This window comes from Rattus rattus, chromosome 9 (assembly GCF_011064425.1).
Source record: "Rattus rattus isolate New Zealand chromosome 9, Rrattus_CSIRO_v1, whole genome shotgun sequence".
NCBI lineage: Eukaryota > Metazoa > Chordata > Mammalia > Rodentia > Muridae > Rattus > Rattus rattus.
In genome coordinates this window covers 15,593,447-15,610,225 of record NC_046162.1, presented here as the reverse complement: position 1 = coordinate 15,610,225, position 16,779 = coordinate 15,593,447, and the positions used below count along the sequence as shown (strand labels likewise).

Sequence of the window (16,779 nt, the reverse complement as noted above, 5' to 3'; positions counted from 1 at the left end):
GTTGTAACCTAACAGCAAAACCGACATGCTAAAAGATTAGACAACAAAATGTAGAGACCAGGGAGGCCCATGGCACGAACAGGACTCCAGTGTCAGTTTGCGTTTAGTCAATGTAATATTTAGTCAGCGTCCTACCTCTGAGTCCTTGGACATAACCTTTATAGAGTGGAACATCCTGGTATCAAAGAGAGAATCTTAGAGAGAAGTGACTGTTTGAAAAAAAAATTGAGTAGTTTCTACACCATTTGTCAAGAGTTTAAACATTCCCAATTTGGTGCTGGAGAGGTATACTAGGTATCCTCAGATACTAGGAGTGCACAGCACTCTGGAGCAGGCCAAGTGTGATTTCCAGCATTCACATGGGGCAGCTCAAGATGAGCTGCAGTTAGCTCCAGTGGCAGGGGATCCAGTCCCTTCTTATAGCTTCTGCACATACACACACACACACACACACACACACACACACACACACACACACACACACACACAGAGACAGAGACAGAGAGAGAGACAGAGAGACAGAGAGAGACAGAGAGAAAGAGAGAGACTTATTATTTTTTTTTGCAATTTTGTTCCAATCATTGCATTATTTGTTTTTTTAAAAAAGATACACTCCAAATTAAAAAATAATATTCTTGTGTAAGAGATGCCTCACTGTGGAGAGGACCAGGCTTTGCAACACTGTTTTTAAGAACTACCAGCCTCTGCCTTCTCTCTTTCATGAAGGAACAGAGCTGGGTGGACCTCCTAGCTAACTGCTTCAGCTTATCAGGCCTCAGTTTCCTTGTCTGGAAAGTGGGTGAAAACATCCAATATCTTGGCTTACTATTGTAGTCAATTATGTCTACTAGGGAGTGGAATGGATTTCTGCCACCATCTTTTGTATGGGCAGCCAGGTATAGTCTTCACCTGGTACCATTCTAAATCATTCTATATTCTCAATTCCTCCAATGCACTAAGGGGCAAAACTAAACCAAAGAGGCAGATGCAGTAGGTTTGCAGTCACAGAAGCTGTCCTCCCTTTGTGACACAGAACGTTCCAGAAAGAAGCTTAACTGGGGATAAAAGAGCTTGTATTTCCCCAACCATTGCCAAACAGGAAGTCCAGAGCACCACTGACATGTGTACTCCTCTATGCGAGGTTTGGTAGTTTCCTCTCATAAGGGCTCCCACACAGTCCTATGTGATCCCCCACCCCAACAACACATCTCTGCCCTTTGTCACGTTAATTAAATCAAGTCCAGGAAAACAGAAATCGCAAGCTACATTCTTTTCTCCAAGAGGAAAACTTTGAAAAGCGCCTGGTGCACCAGATTGCAGACTGTTAAAATCCATTCATTAAAAGTTCATGGTCGGTTGGACTCCCTTTCCTTCAAGCATCGTGCTACGTTACGTTTTCCCGTCTATGTTTATGTGACAGATTGTCTAACAGATTTCTAGTACAGTATGGTTGCGTGGTCTGCCAGGAAGGCCTCGTTTGGAGCCCATGGCCGTGAGGGAAGTGGATTTAGAAATGTCAGCTTGCTATCTACTGGATAATTTAGTAATAATGGCCTAACAGATCCCTCAAGACAAACAATTAGGTACCTGTTTCAAGTTAATTGGACTGTGTAGAAATGGGAGCTCTATGGACGATATGTTATGAAAATTTGGTGGGCGTTGAATGGACCGACAGAACATTCTGAATGCTAGCAATGACGTTCAATCATTTTAACGGGTTAGCTCTTGCTGCCAGGGTGGTTGGCCACGCTTATCTCTCAGTGCACAATTGCCCATTTTAGACCCTGTGCTAATTCTGTATACAGCTATACGAATAGGCATGCATATTGTATATCTCTGTTGCGCAGGAAGAAGTCACATATTTATTTATACTAAAAGTTTGCTGATAATGAGTGTTTAAAAAGAGAGAAAATTCATAATCCAGATTTTTGAAATCAGCCTCTCTGCTCCCCTCAATGCCGCTGAAGAGTTATGGGAAGGCTTTTATTTTTAGCACTCAGTAAATTAAACCTTGTATTCATCATCCTGAAAGACGACGGTAAAGGAGGAGCATCCGTTCTTTTTAATTTAAGGCAAGGAAAGGCAGCCATCCCATCAGTCAGCATAAACCTGGGTGTGGAGACTTGCTTAGACGAGTGCAACACAGGGCTGCTACCAGTCACAGACTGACTGCTTGTCTATGTCAAAAATAACAGGAAAATTCTCAGAAGAATAAACATTTTTCCTGTCTTCTTCTGTCTCCCTCCCTGCCCCTTCCTCAGTACTAAAAACTTTTAATGGTAGTTTTAATATTATGTTGTTGTAGAACTCTGTCCCTCTCTGTCTCATCAGTGTGTCTGTCTCTGTCTCTCTCTCTATCTCTTGCACGCATTTGTGCACACGAGTGCATACATGTGCACACACGCATGTGCACGTCACACACACACACACACACACACACACACACACACACACAGGAACTTGTCTATGCCAAAGGGCTTGCCCATGTGGGCCTCTGGAGGCCAGTTTTTGACATTAAGTAACTTCCTTAATTGTTCTCAACTTGTAGACCAGAGAGGCCAGACGTCAACCTCAGATGCCATCTCCCTTTTTTAAATTGTTTAATTTATTTAGATTTTATTTTATTTTATGAGACAGGGTTTCTCTTTGGCCTGGAGCTTCCCAAGTAGTCTTGGCTGGTTGGTCAATGAGTCCAAGGCATCTGCCTGTCTCCACAGTGCAGAACTGAAACGCCAAGTCTGCATCGTAACATCCGGCTTCTGTATGTGGATTCCAAGTGTCATGCTCAGGAACTCTTCCTGTCATGCTTCCAAGGCCAGCACTCTACCTACTGAACTGCCTCCCCATCTCCACGCCCCACAAACCAGAACCGCATGCAGGTTTGCTGTCAACACTCTTCAAACCTGACTTGGACTCCAGCGTCTCTAGTGGCAGAGGGTGGGTGGCATGGGTTCAGAGCCGCCTTGCAGGCCCTTACCACACCATGACAGACATGCAGAACGAATGCTTCTCTTGTGTAAATTCTGAAGATTCTCTCTGCTTTCCACCATTGCACCCTATTAAGTGTTTCCCAAATGAGAAACACATTTGTAGCCTCTATTTCCAACCTCGCTCTATAAAACATTTCATTTTTGAGTTGAGAGAGAGAAAGCAGCCATTTGCAGGTATTTTAAATTTGATCACGAGTTAATGAGAAAAGGAGGGAAAAAGACATTTTCATAAACTAATTTCAGCAGATATGCAGATGAATTTATATGAAGCCACATTGACAAAGAAAATAGAGAGTGTGGTTGGGCCCAGAGAGGCACGGTCCTGTGTTTCTAAACTGTTGCTGTTTATAGATTACACGGGTTTGAATCTGGAAGGTGGAGAGCCTTTGGATCTCTTTACTAATAGTGTGGAATGAAAGTGAGCAGGTGGTGCTAGGAACGATCAAATACTGCTTCTGGAATAAAACCATTTGCGGCTGGGGAGGTGGTTCTGTTGCACAATCATGAAGTCCACAGTTTGAATCTACAGCACCCAGCTAACTGCTGGGCAGGCCTGGTGGGTGACTCACCTGTCATCTGGGAACACAAGAGGTAGAGATGGGCTCCCCAGAGCAGGTGCTTATCCAGGCTATCCAATTCTGTGAGCTCTGAGTTCAGGTGAGAGGTAGACTACACACACTAAGAGAGAAAGCAAATGGGACAAAGACAATGTCAACCCCTGTCCTCTACCGGCACACACACTCACAAACATGCACACCTGCACACGCACGCCTGCATGTATACCATACAAGCATGCTCTCCCACACGTAAACACAAATACGCAATCTTTAAAAGAACATCGGTTACACCGGATGCTTCCTCTTCAAGAGCCCCAGAATTAAATCATCCCACCATTTTCCCCTTCAGAGAGAAATTGCACCAGTGCCTGCATCTACCCCTCTTGCCTCCTCGGGGGTGCCTGGATGCTTTGGAGACACGGAACGTGACAAGTGGATTCTACAGGGATTGCAGTGGTCTTGTTTTGCAGTAGAACATTCTGGGATGTGGATTTCTCTGGAAGGCAGGCATCTGACAAGGAGTGGCCAAAGAGGCTGCAAAAATGTTTGTTTTCTGTTTATGGCAGCGCAGGGCTGACTGGTTTTATTTTCCTAGGAGCAGCTGCTTCCTTTCGGTGAGCTGAGTTGGAGGATGTAATTCCCTCTTGTCATGGCGCACGGTGCTCAGCGGCATGTGGAGATGGCGGCGTGAGAAGGAGCAGGCTTGCTGTCTTCTGCCGCCCCGCATTAATGCTGGGTTAAACAGCTAATGTCGATCTCCAGCATGCCCTTTCAGAGGGCTTTTACACTCTTTAAACTCAGCACACCGAAAAGAATGTGCACATGGTCGTAGTATTTCCTTAGTCCTGGCTGCCCCTGAATCAGCAAGCTTGTGGCCTGGGATGTAGGACACAGGGGAAACTTTGAGAAAGGTATGTTTCTATCATTGCCTTCATGGAGTCTAGACCTCAGGCCTAGTGATGCCTGGGCGTCAGAGAGCCACGCTCCAGGATCCATCACTTCCCTCCTGCTTCTGTTAGACTGCAAATTGGAGCACCGCCAGGAGCACATATCTGAGAAAGCAACACCTTTAGTCCTTGTGAAAGGGGTGAGGTGGGCACTGTAGCCTTTCAGGACGGCCAGCACACAAGCATGGAGGTCACTGTGCTAGAGCTGCCTGGATCCTTGTCCCAACTCCTCTTCTCTGCTATGGCAACTTCCCGAGATGATATGTTCTCTTGCTTGTCATAGGAGAGGAGTGACAGTGCCTCCCACATGCCTATGCTGAGGACACATGACACTGTAGCTTCATTCCTGAATAGCATCATCCAGCAAGAGCTGCTGCCCTGCTTGGTACCAAGGAAAGGACATCTCCTGTTTCACTCTTATGAAATAACTGATTTTGATCTTTCACTAATAATACATGTATATCCTAGTTAGCTGTAATTGTCACCTTGACACAGCCTGGAATCATCTGAGAGGACTCAGTTAAGGAACTGTCAGGATCAGATGGATCTGTGGGACTTTGCTGGGGGATCGTTTTGGTTACTGATACAAGAGAGCCTAGACTACTGTGAGCGGCACTATCACTGGGCTAGCGGTCGAGGTCTACGTGAGAAAGCCAGCTGATCGTGAGCTGGATTGTGAGACAGTAACCAAGCAGCCTTCTTCCATGCTTTTTGCTTCAGGTTCCTGCCTTGAGCTCTTGCCCTGACTCCTCTCAGTGACGGCCTATAACCTGGAAGCATAGGTCAGATATACCTTCCCCTCCCTTAGGGAGCTTTATATAAATATTTCATCATAGCAACAAAAAAACAAAACAAAACAAAACTATTATAATGCATCTGGATGATGTTCCTTCAACATAGTCAAGAAACCCGGAATAAAATTCCCATTGCAACACAGCAAACCTTGGAGACTAATTTTGTTATGCATCTTATATTCAGTCTTTCCCATTCCCATCCAATTGATAATGATCTTACTTTATTTTACTTTCGTCACCTATTAAGAAGATAAATATATCTACCTTATTGTAATGTACTGTATTTGTCAATATGAACCAATTTAATCATATATATATATGATAATATATATATATCCTTGAAATAATATTGATTTGTCTTAGTCATTATATATATTCTGTCACAGTGGGGGCCACAAACTCGCAAACTCAAGTATCCAAGGAGATAATATTAATGAGAAAAAATGGGTTCATTTAAGACAAGGTGGAATTGTGGGAAGGGTTCCACATAGCGTATTTGTCATTCTGCCCCCTTCCCTTCACAGTCCCCCGCTTTCCTTTCTACTGTTCATTGCTCATGTTCAAACTCAGCATAGGAGTACCTGCTTGCAAGGAAGCAAAACCATGTCTATTCTTCCCTATTTCCCTCATGGCTCAGGATAGACTCATGAAGAAACTCCCCACCAAGAGGGTTCCTTAGACAGCCGAGGATAGCTAAAGGTTGCAGAGGAAGGAGAGCACAGATTCTTCAGTGATGTGGCCACTATTACATTGCCCCCACTCAAGGAAAACACCCTATCTGTGTGTATGTAAGCAATTCTAATGAAATAGAGAGTCCGACACGTGCATGCACACACACACATACACACACACACACACACACACACTCACTCAGACATACACCATGAGAGTAGAAGTACTTGGGAAGAAAAGGCTTTCATATGATAGTATAAGGCACAAGAGAGAATAATTATAATACTTGGTTAAAATATTATACGTTTATTTAGGAAAAGAATAAATAAATAAAATTTTAGCACCAATAGTATGTTCAGAAATAGCCTAAAGTGATGCTTCATAGAAATCCTCTGTGAGTACAGATAATAATTAGCTAGCAATAATGGCCAGTGACATTTATGGAATACCAGTAATGTTCTGCTTAATAATTTTGCCTGTTTGATGTGATTTTCCTTACTTTAAACCCCAGGCATTAGGTTGAGTTTTATTGCTATTTAACCCACAAGAATAGGTAGACTCAGGAAAATGTGTCCCTCGCCACAGCCATAGATCTCTCCTGAGTGCTTTCTGGACACAGCTCTGTGGGCATCCCCAACAACACAAGAGAATAGAATTGTTTTCTGTAGATGGGACCAGTTTTTCTGGAGTCATTTCAGGGTCTCGTAGCCTTCATGCTCCTTGGTCAGTTTTTAAGACTCAGCTTAGGCGTAGCATATGTCCTAGAAGCTTTCCTGAACACATATGACTGGGTTAGGAGATCCTTGTATAACGTTCAATTCTTCACACCGTAGGAGGCACACATGCAGTGTGGGGCTCAGGCTTAGTCTTCGGGCTATGCAGTCTTCTTACATTCTTCCTTGACTCTGGAGCGCTCTCTCTCTTTCTCTCTCGCTCTCTCTCTCTCTCTCTCTCTCTCTCTCTCTCTCTCTCTCTCTCTCTCTGTGTGTGTGTGTGTGTGTTTCTGTTGTGTTTCTGTACTTGTGAGTGTGTAAGGAAAGGACACATGGAAAGGTTGTAGGACAATCTTGGGCATCATTGTGTACCTTAACCTTGTTTTGATACTTGTCCTCTTGATGTAAACTTGTCCTCTTGATTTAAACTTGATTTGGTCTCTTGTCCTCTGCTATGCTTGTCAGGCTAAAGCAGCCTGAATATGTTTCCCTCTGTTCTTTAAGAGATTACAAGCATGTGCCACTGGGCCTGGCTCTATCGAAGGTTCTGGTGATCTAATGCCAGGTCTTCATGCCTGTGCAGAAAGTTCCTTACCAATCAACCATTACCCGAGTCTCCAGAGCTCTATTTTATAAGGACTAACTCTTGAGACAAAGGGACATCTCTCTCCGAAGTATATTTCAGGCACCCAGAGAGGGAAGCAAACCCATAGGCAGGCTGTAACTGCAGGTGGCTCAAAGCTTCCTAGTTAGATGGCTGCAGTGTGGATTCTCCTCTCCCTCCTCCTCTGTGTGATCTTTGGCAATAAAAAGACTCTTTGGAAATGCTAACGGTGGAACTCAGAGCCTTGTGCATGCTGTCTATTGCTCTACCACTGAGCTGCACTCCTTGGCCCCAGGCTTTCTGTGCCTTCACGGTATTTGAGAGATCATTATCACACTGAAGTTACTGAGAGAACATGAGATAACCAGGAGGCTCTTTGCCTGCCGGTGACAATCCAGTGCTAGTTCTCATTCTCAGTGACTGCCGTGACTTGTGTTGTACAGTAGTTGCTTTTTTCATTGTGACCAAATACAGTTAATAAGCAATTCATAAAGAGCAGATATATTTTGGCTTTCAGTTCGAGGGTGAATGTGTTTATGGTGGGAAGTCACAGTAGCAGAAATTAGAAGCAGCTGTCACACTGTGTTCAGGGTAAGGAGGCAGGGCTAGGGAGAGAACGTGACGCCTCTGGCTTTCTCCTTCCCATTAAGTTCAGGGCCCCAGCCCATGGACCTGTTCTACCCATATTTAACATGTATCTTCCCGCCTCGATTCAGTTACTTTAAAAGCTCCTTCATAGAGATACACAGAGGTGTGTCTCCTAGGTGACTCTAGATCCTGTCAGGTTGGCAGCGCTATTGCTTTACAAAATAACAACCAACCACAGACAGTTGCAATGTTCCTCTCAGTCCTACTCCTTCATCTCTTTCCGTGAGTACTTGTGGCACACCTGCCTTAAGAGGGACTCAGAGAATCCACCAAGGCCTGATTTTCTAGAATGTGTTACCGACGCCTCACTAATATATGGCAGCCATAAGCCTTGTGTGGTCATTTACATTTATTTAAAACTTGAGTGCCTTGGTTGGGTTTGTCCAGTGTTCAACAGTGCCTGGAATCCGCCATATTGGTTAGAAGACGGGAAAGTGTTTCTTTGGATTGCCTTAGCTCAGTGTGATCAGTGGAAAATTCCTGTCACAAAGAACTGAAGACTGGGAGCCTACGGTGAAGGAAACATCAAGGTGGTTTCTTTTGAGGCCTCTATCTGGGCTCACAGATGGTTTCCTCCTTGATGTGTATTTACCTGATTGTAGATCTGGGCGTCCTTTCGCGCTGTCTGTTTGTGTGTTTAGGATGAATTTGTGGGGTGCGTGTGTGTGTGTGTGTGTGTGTGTGTGTGTGTGTGTACCTGAGCGTACTCAATAGTGGATCAAGAATAGCACAGTGTGTGTAGGTAGAGGTCGGGACACGCTGGGGTGTGCTGGCTAGTTCTGTGTCAACTTTACACAGGTTAGTCTCTTGAGAGAAGGGAATCTCCACTGAGATAATGTCCCCAGCAGACTGACCATAGAGGGTCATGCAGCCCAAGGTGCCTTCAAATATGCTATGTAGCAGAGGATAACCTAACCCTGGATCCTTCTTCCTCCACTACCCAAGAGCTGAGATTGCAGGCGTGGTCTGCCATGGCCCCTCCTATGTGTTATTGGGAATGGAACCCAGGGCTCAGTGCATTCCAGGCAAACACTCTGCCAACCAAGCCACACATCCAGTCTCCCTTTGCTTTCCATTCTGCTCTTTGCCCCTGTTTCTTCTCTTTCAGAGCCATCTTCCAATTCCCATCTCATGAGCTCTCCTAGATGGTATCTTGGAAAAGGAAGAAGCGAGTTATGCTGGAAGGACTCTCCGTTCTCACATGGGCTCAGAAGCCTCAGACTGTCCCTACATCTGCAGAGATGGAAGGGAAGAGAGAGAAAACATAGCCTGTGGGAGGTGCTCATGGAAAGGTGGCGGAGGTGTGGCCTTTGCATGGTTCCTTAGCCTCTGTGAGTGACAGACAAGTGTGGAAGCAGTGCCTGTCTCTCAAGGGCAGTGATTGTATAACTGTGACTATTAATCATACAGAAGCTGCTGTCATATTTGCTACAGCACTGAGTTGTGCACTCAGTCTCCTCCATCAATGTTCCTGAAAGGCAGTTGTCATGCAGGCTCCTCGCAGAATGCAGCACTACAGTGTATGACTTTTAATCAACATTGCCTCTCCTAGTACCTCACATTCCAGGGCTCTGGCAGAGCTGGGGGCCTGAGGTGCTCCTGTCTTCCTCTTGGTGGTCCCCCTGACTCCACTCTTACTTCTTAAGAAGATATGAGGTAGCATACAATAAAAGTGTCTATTCTAAAAGGAATCCAAGGATTAACAAAGGAGAAACTGTGAGCTTTTGTAAGAAAGAGAAGGTAGTCGATAAAAAGCATTGGAAAGAAATGTAAAGATTTCATGTGTTAAAGTAAATTCAGACCCTTGGGCAAAATTATTCCCTTGGTTTGAGAAGAATCCTTATATGTAAGAATTTGTACATGTAATGGAAAGATGACTCCGTGGTTAATAGAGCTTGCTGCTATTTTGTGGACCCAAGGTCAATTCCTGCACCCATTTCAGGAGACTCACCAGGCCTGTAGCTCCAGTTCCAGGGCATCAGACTGTCTTCTGGTCTACAAGAATACCTGTGTACATGTGCCAATCTATCTCAAATCATGCATGTATAAACAGAAGGAAAACTAAATCTTAAACATGAATTCTGATAGAAGAAAACAATGCAGAAAGGAAATAGAGGAGAATAGAAAGATCAAGAGGGAAGGAGCTCAATGAAGGAAGGATAGAGGAAGGAAAGGGGGAGGAGAAGATGAGAAAAAAATAAGGAAGACAGGAGGAAAGAGAGGAGAGAATGGTTCAAAGGAAAGAAGGAAGAAAGGGAGGCCCAAAGATTGTTTATTAGCACCTGCTCTATTTGAGGTGATGATCGATGCTGAGTGGGTGAAGTGGCCTTAGCAGTCAAGATATGAGGAAGCTCTGGTTCTTCCTACAGAGAAAATAACTTGTGCAAAGGCCTGGAGCTGACCAGGAAGTGGGCCCTTTCAGAGGAGTAGGCTGAATAAGGGTGTGTGAGCACACATCCACCTATTTGAGCATATCAAAGATGATCGAGGAAAGCCGTGGCCAATGAACCCAGAGACAGAGCTTCACATAACTTAGCGTTCTGTAAAGTCAAGTTAAGGAGTTTAGCTGTCACTTTAGGGATGATCAGGACTACTGAAGTGGATCCAATTTTCTATTTAGAAAGATAACTCTGCCAGCAGTGTGGAGAATGGATTGCAGGGGACAGAGCCTGGAAAGTGACATCTCAGGGGCTGGCCCAGGGGAAAGATGGTGGGAGTGGGGTGTTGGCATGATGGCCATGTGAGAGGAAGGAACAGAGAGGGCCATATGATGTGTGAAGTGGGAGGACCAGTTTGCTCTACTCGCTACATGATTACGAAGGAGAGTTAGAGAGGTTGCAAGGTGAATTTAGGTTTCCTTCTGGGGTTTTCTAAGGAGATACACATTCCTTGTAATAAGATGGTAGGATTTGGGAAAGAATTGCATAGAGTCTTAGTGAGAAGACGGAGAAGATGGTGAATTATATGGCAGATGTAGCTGAGATTTTTGGAAGATAGGAGATTGGGCACTGGTGACTGAAACTGACACTCAGAAGGGAGCTGGGGTCAGTGATCAAGTTAAATGTTCTGGCCGGTAGATGAGTTTTAATATATGGGAATTAATGGGGATCTCTAGGTAGAGTCTTAAGAGAGATAAGGACAGAGTACCCAAGGACTCTTTGGAGCCTAACACTGAGAGGTGTCTCTCCTGGAATTAAATCTTAAAAGTCTCAGAGGAGGTAGCCAGAGCGATCAGAGGAACCGCACACATGCAGTGTTGATGGACACATGAAGGAAACTCTGCAGGAGATGAGATGTGAAACCACAGGGCTCTGGAGAGTGGAAGCACAAAGAACAAAAGAAGACAAGTACCCAGGACACATCTCTAAGGTCTTGCATGACTTTTGAGATCCATTGGCTTTCTGGAATCCTCCCTCCTTTGGTTCGATGTAGCATTGCACTACCAGATCACAATCCCACTGTGCCTCACTTCTCCGGACTCTTTAACTAACAATCTGCACTCTAGTTTCAGCACAGTGCAGCAGTGCCCTAGGATTCATAATACTGCCCAGGGTTATTTGCAGCCCTCCCAGTTAAGGACCCATGTCCTGGGCATTGTTGTGATCGTGGAAAATATTGCCTCTCTGAGTAGAATAGAGGCTGGTGTCTGGCCTGACAAACAGCGCCATGAACCCCAATGATTTGCTGACCTTCACTGTTGATTGTGCTTTAATGACGGGGAAGAAATTAATCCATTGTTGTGTGCAACTTGCTGTTACAAGTGAAGCTGTAAATCCTGTGCCTTGAGAAAGGGAAAAACGAGTCTGAGTTTCTCCCTTGCAGTTCAGTTCATAGTGCTGTGCTCCCAATCTGTCTCTGCTAGGCCCTATTGCTTTGCCTGCTGCCCGTGACAATCTGATCCACTGTAAAAGGAAGCTGGTGAAGTTCAGTGTCACTCAGCTTGCTCCTACAAATCCTATCCAAGTATGGATGGGCGTCTAGCATGATGCCAGGGATGTGAGCTAAGTAGGTAAATTACCATTCTTACATCTTCATCCCATGAACACCCTCGGTGAGGAGGATACTGAGACACCAGACATTGGCCACTGCTAGTTCAGACTTGGGAGAAGCTTCAGTGCGTAATGAATCTTTCGTGCAAACATAAGAACCTGAGTTTGATCCCCAGAACCCACATAAAAGATAGGTGTGGTAGTGTGCACTTAGAGTCACAGTGGTATGGAGGTGGATATGGGAGGAGACTCCTTAGGTCCACTAGACACCTATCAATACAATCAAGACATTCTCAGTTAAAGTAAGAGATTATCTCAAAACACCAACAAAAAGGTAAACAGTATTCTTAGACACGACACTCAAGGTTGACAGTTGGCTTGAATGTTCACAAGAACACACACACGCACACATGCACAGTCGCACACATATAAGACATTCACACAGTTGGATGTGTGGTAATTTCTTCTAAGGATGGGGCAGTGTTACTGAAGAAAACCCAAGGTTAGTTTCTAGAGAACTCCCTTGACCTAGGCGTAAAGACCTTAGAGATACATGTGCCGTATTTAATGTAAAAACCACCAAATAGACTCTGGCATAGCCTCTCAGACATGGTTTTCTGGATGTATCCCATCATACTGTGGGGGTTTTGTCCTTGGAGGCCGCTTCTAACTGTCCTCCCACTCTGCTCCCGAGTCACTGGAGGGTAGAATCATTTTCCTCTGTGTATGGTTGTTTTCCTCCCGGAGATGGGTGATTCGAGGGCTCCAATCACTGATCACGTTCATAGCATTTCCCAGACAAGAAACGATAAGTACATCTTGTGCTCTATTGAAGATCTCACTAGACATTCGGTGCCTTTGAAATTGGAGTTTTGAAATCAGCGATTTTTTTCCCCCTCACCCTGGCTGCTCACTCAGTTTAGGATACCACCTGTTCAAAGAGTCTTAATTTCTCCCCCTTTTCCCTCCTACCTCCTCGAGATTTTAGCAATATTTAAAATCCTATACAGTGTTTAGAATGGAAGTCTCCTTTGAAAGCAAATTGCTGTGTTACTAATAAGTGACTCGTCTCCAAAGCCCTGTATCCCAGTGAACTTCATTTAACAAAATTGCTCTTGAATGCTTACTCTAATATTAAACGGTGGCTACCAAGCTATGCATCTAAACAGTGGGTTGTGACTGACATTTGCCCTTTCTCCTTGTCAGTTGCTGTGAAGTCTTCAAGGAGGATGCTGCTTTGCACCATAGGTTGGGGGCTTTGGATGTCAAGTGCTCCTTGTCTGAGGGCTCTGAAGGATCAGGACAGAGGTCTCAGAAAATTAGTTTCTTCTACTGCCTTCCTTCCTGTGTGAGGATGGCACCGTTACCCTTGGTCTGGTCTGTTTCTGTGCATGCAGACCCGCAGGTCTCAGTCACTTCTGCCTAGAGCAATCTCCTTGACATTGGGTTTTAGAATTCAGCCTCCCTGGAACTCAAGTTACAATCCAATCTCCAAGTCAGGTTGCATGCTTCTGTGCTCAGGGTTGGAATTCAGCCTGAGTCTTCAGGGTACAATTTAGTCTAAAACAAAGACATGTAATTTTTATTTTCAGTTTTCCTCTGTATGTGTGTACAGTAGGTATGCATGTGTGTACATGTCTGTGTCTGCACCTGTGTACCCATGGTTATGTGCGTATTTAGTGGCACTCATGGAGGGCCCAGACTGAACCTGGAGCCCTCCCAATTCTCTCTTCTAACTTATTCTTTACAATAGAATCTCTAAACCAAACTCAGAGGTCATATGGCTAATACCGCTAACCAGCTTGCTCTGGGCGTCCTTTGTCTTCTGCCTTCTGAGGTTAAGATTGGAAGTGCTCATTTATGTGATTCCTGATGCCCCAGACTCCAGTCCTCCTGATACCTGTTTGTAATAATGTTTCTCTCTCTCTCTCTCCTCTCCCTCTCCTCTCTCCTCTCTCTCTCTCTCTCTCTCTCTCTCTCTCTCTCTCTCTCTCTCTCTTTGTGTGTGTCTCTGTGTGTGTGTCTCTGTGTGTGTGCATGTGTGTGTGGTGTGTCTGTGTGTGTCTGTGTGTATGTTGTGTGTATATTGGTGTGTCTGTGTGTGTGGTATGTGTAGATGTGTGTGTCTGTGTGTGTGGTGTGTGTATATGTGTGTCTGTCTGTGTGTGTGGTGTGTGTTTGTATGTTTGTATATGTGTGTGTCTCTGTGTGTGTTTGTGTGTGTGTGTCTGTCTATCTCTCTCTCCTCGTGTGTGTGTGTGTCTGTGTGTGTGATGTGTGTATATGTGTGTCTGTGTGTGTGTGTGTGTGTGTGTGTGTGTGTCTGTGTGTGGTGTGTGTATATGTGTGTCTGTGTGTGAGGTGTGTGTATATGTGTGTGTTTGTATGTTTGTATATGTGTGTGTCTCTGTGTGTGTCTGTGTGTGTGTCTGTGTGTGTGTGTGTATCTCTCTCTCTCTCTCCGTGTGGTGTGTGTGTGTGTGTGTGTGTGTGTGTGTGTGTATATGTGTGTCTGTGTGTGAGATGTGTGTATATTTGTGTATTTGTATGTTTGTATATGTGTGTGTCTCTGTGTGTGTCTGTGTGTGTGTGTATCTGTCTCTGTGTGTGTGTGTGTGTGTGTGTGTGTGTGTGTGTGTGTGTGTGTGTGTGTGTGTACATATTAAAGCCAGAGTCTTATTAGTTGTTTAATCCAGGCTTTGAGTTCACAATCCTGCTTCAGCCTCCCGTTCTCCGGGGTTACAGGCATGTGTAACCATGTCTGACAAAGGCAGTTTCTCCTGTTTTAAAGGCAAAACACATTTCAACACGTCACCTCTACTGTGACACTCACCTCATTAGATTTATCAGAAATGTTTCATCGTATTTCGGAATTTTATTTTCCTTCCCTTCCCCCTCCAAGGAAGAATTGCCTGTGTCTCCACATACAATTTTAATAACTTGATTCTGTCATCTCAGAAATCTTCAAGGATTATTTGTCTCCCAGTGGCCGTCTGCAGATCCTTGGGATAATTTCAGTTGAACCATAGCACTGGGAGAATCGTTCTGTTGAAGCTATCTCTTTGCTTTTGTAGGGACAATAATATCATCCAATAAAAGGATGTATGCAATTAGATCAGCTTTGTGGTAATTATATGGATATTTTAGTTGTTCCATGCATTTAATTATGCTTTGTTAAACAGCCCATATTAGCTTTCAGTGGGGCAAGCTCTGGCTGGATGAATGCCAAGAGACTTCTACACTGAATAGTCCACATGGTGAGTTTTCTGAAGACAGAGAACAGATGAAAACCTTTGGGCACAAGGGTTATGATTGCTCTTTCTTTCTGATTCCTTTCTATTAAAAATTAGTTTTAATTGAAACATTTGGGATGATTCTGCCAAAAAAAAAATACTTAAGCTACCTGAATTAAAAAGGAAACAGCAATGCATAGGTTTTGGGATCTTCAATACAACACAGAGTATCTAAGGTAAACGAATAATGCTCTCCCTGTGCTCATCTATTTGTCTTCTGGCCTTATCCTGGGAGGGGCAGGTACGCATTTTGGTTTTGGTGTTTGTCATTGGTTCTTCTTCCTTAGTTCCTTTGCTGATACAAATACACAGGTGTGTATATAAATGTGCATATGAAAACAAACATGTGCACATGAAATAGACATGCAAATACATATGTGCATATATGTATATGCAAATATATGCTCATATACATGCTCTTAGAAAAGGACAGACCACTGCCCTCCATTTGGTTCAGTTTCTTCTTTTTATCACAAGACTCAACTACTCGCCATATTATCACTGTCAAAGCCTAGCAATTCTTTTTTAATGGCTGCATAGTTATCTGCAACATGGCTCTGTTGTTATTTGCCCAACCATCCCCCACCCCCAGATATGCTTAAAGTTTTATCGCCTTAGGATTTGTCTGTTGTCTTCTACTGAAATGTATCTTCCTACGATAAGTAAGCTGTCTGTATTCCTTTAGTTTCTTCTGCACATAGATAAAAAGTTTTTGACATAAAACAATGAGTGAAAGTTGAGCTAATCTTTGATGTCAACAAATATTACTATGGTTTTAACACAAAATTACTGAAGCTATTTGTAGCCTTCCAACTTTACCTGCCCAGCCCTGGGTATCAACTGTCTTAGTGAGTTTGGATTTGACACATGGCATATTGTGGCCTCCATTTGCATATCTTGAATATTCATGGTCTGCAGTATTTTCTCCTTGTATGAATTATTTATGCAAAATAGTCGTCCACTTGCAATAGGCTTATCTATATTTTTGTTCATGTGTGGAGATCCTTGGTTTTTAAAAGCAGCTTACCTGAGCCGGCTCTGCATTTGATGAGTGCCTACTGCCACTACCCTTTGACTGTATGTGCACAATCTTTTCCATAGGAAAGATTTTCACTTTTATGAGCAATGTAAGGAGCTACCTGTCCCACATTTAAATTTTATAAAAAGACCCTCTTATACTTTCTTATAATTCTTTATAGCTTAGTGGCTTATACTGAAATTTATAAAAATTACCTGTCATGTTTTAAAAGATAAGTGTGAGATATGCAGATTTTAAGCAGGATAATCAGTTGTCCTAACAATGACATTAATTTAATATTTTACCCCTAACATTAAGTCCTGTATAAGCATGAGTATGTATGTGCACGCACACACACACACACACACATACACACATTCACACAGCACACAAATACCCTCACACACACATACACACACCTCACTCATACATACACACACACACACACACACACACACATTCACACAGCACACAAATACCCTCACACACACACACACACCTCACTCATACATGCATACACACACACACACACACACACACACACACACACACAC

General features: G+C 43.9%; 1 protein-coding gene across 1 annotated transcript in view; it reads left to right on the top strand.

Annotated features, from left to right (window-relative positions):
- The window catches only part of Rbfox1 (RNA binding fox-1 homolog 1), a 1,521,216-nt gene that overhangs the window by 426,123 nt on the left and 1,078,314 nt on the right, over positions 1 to 16,779 (top strand). The window lies entirely within an intron of this gene.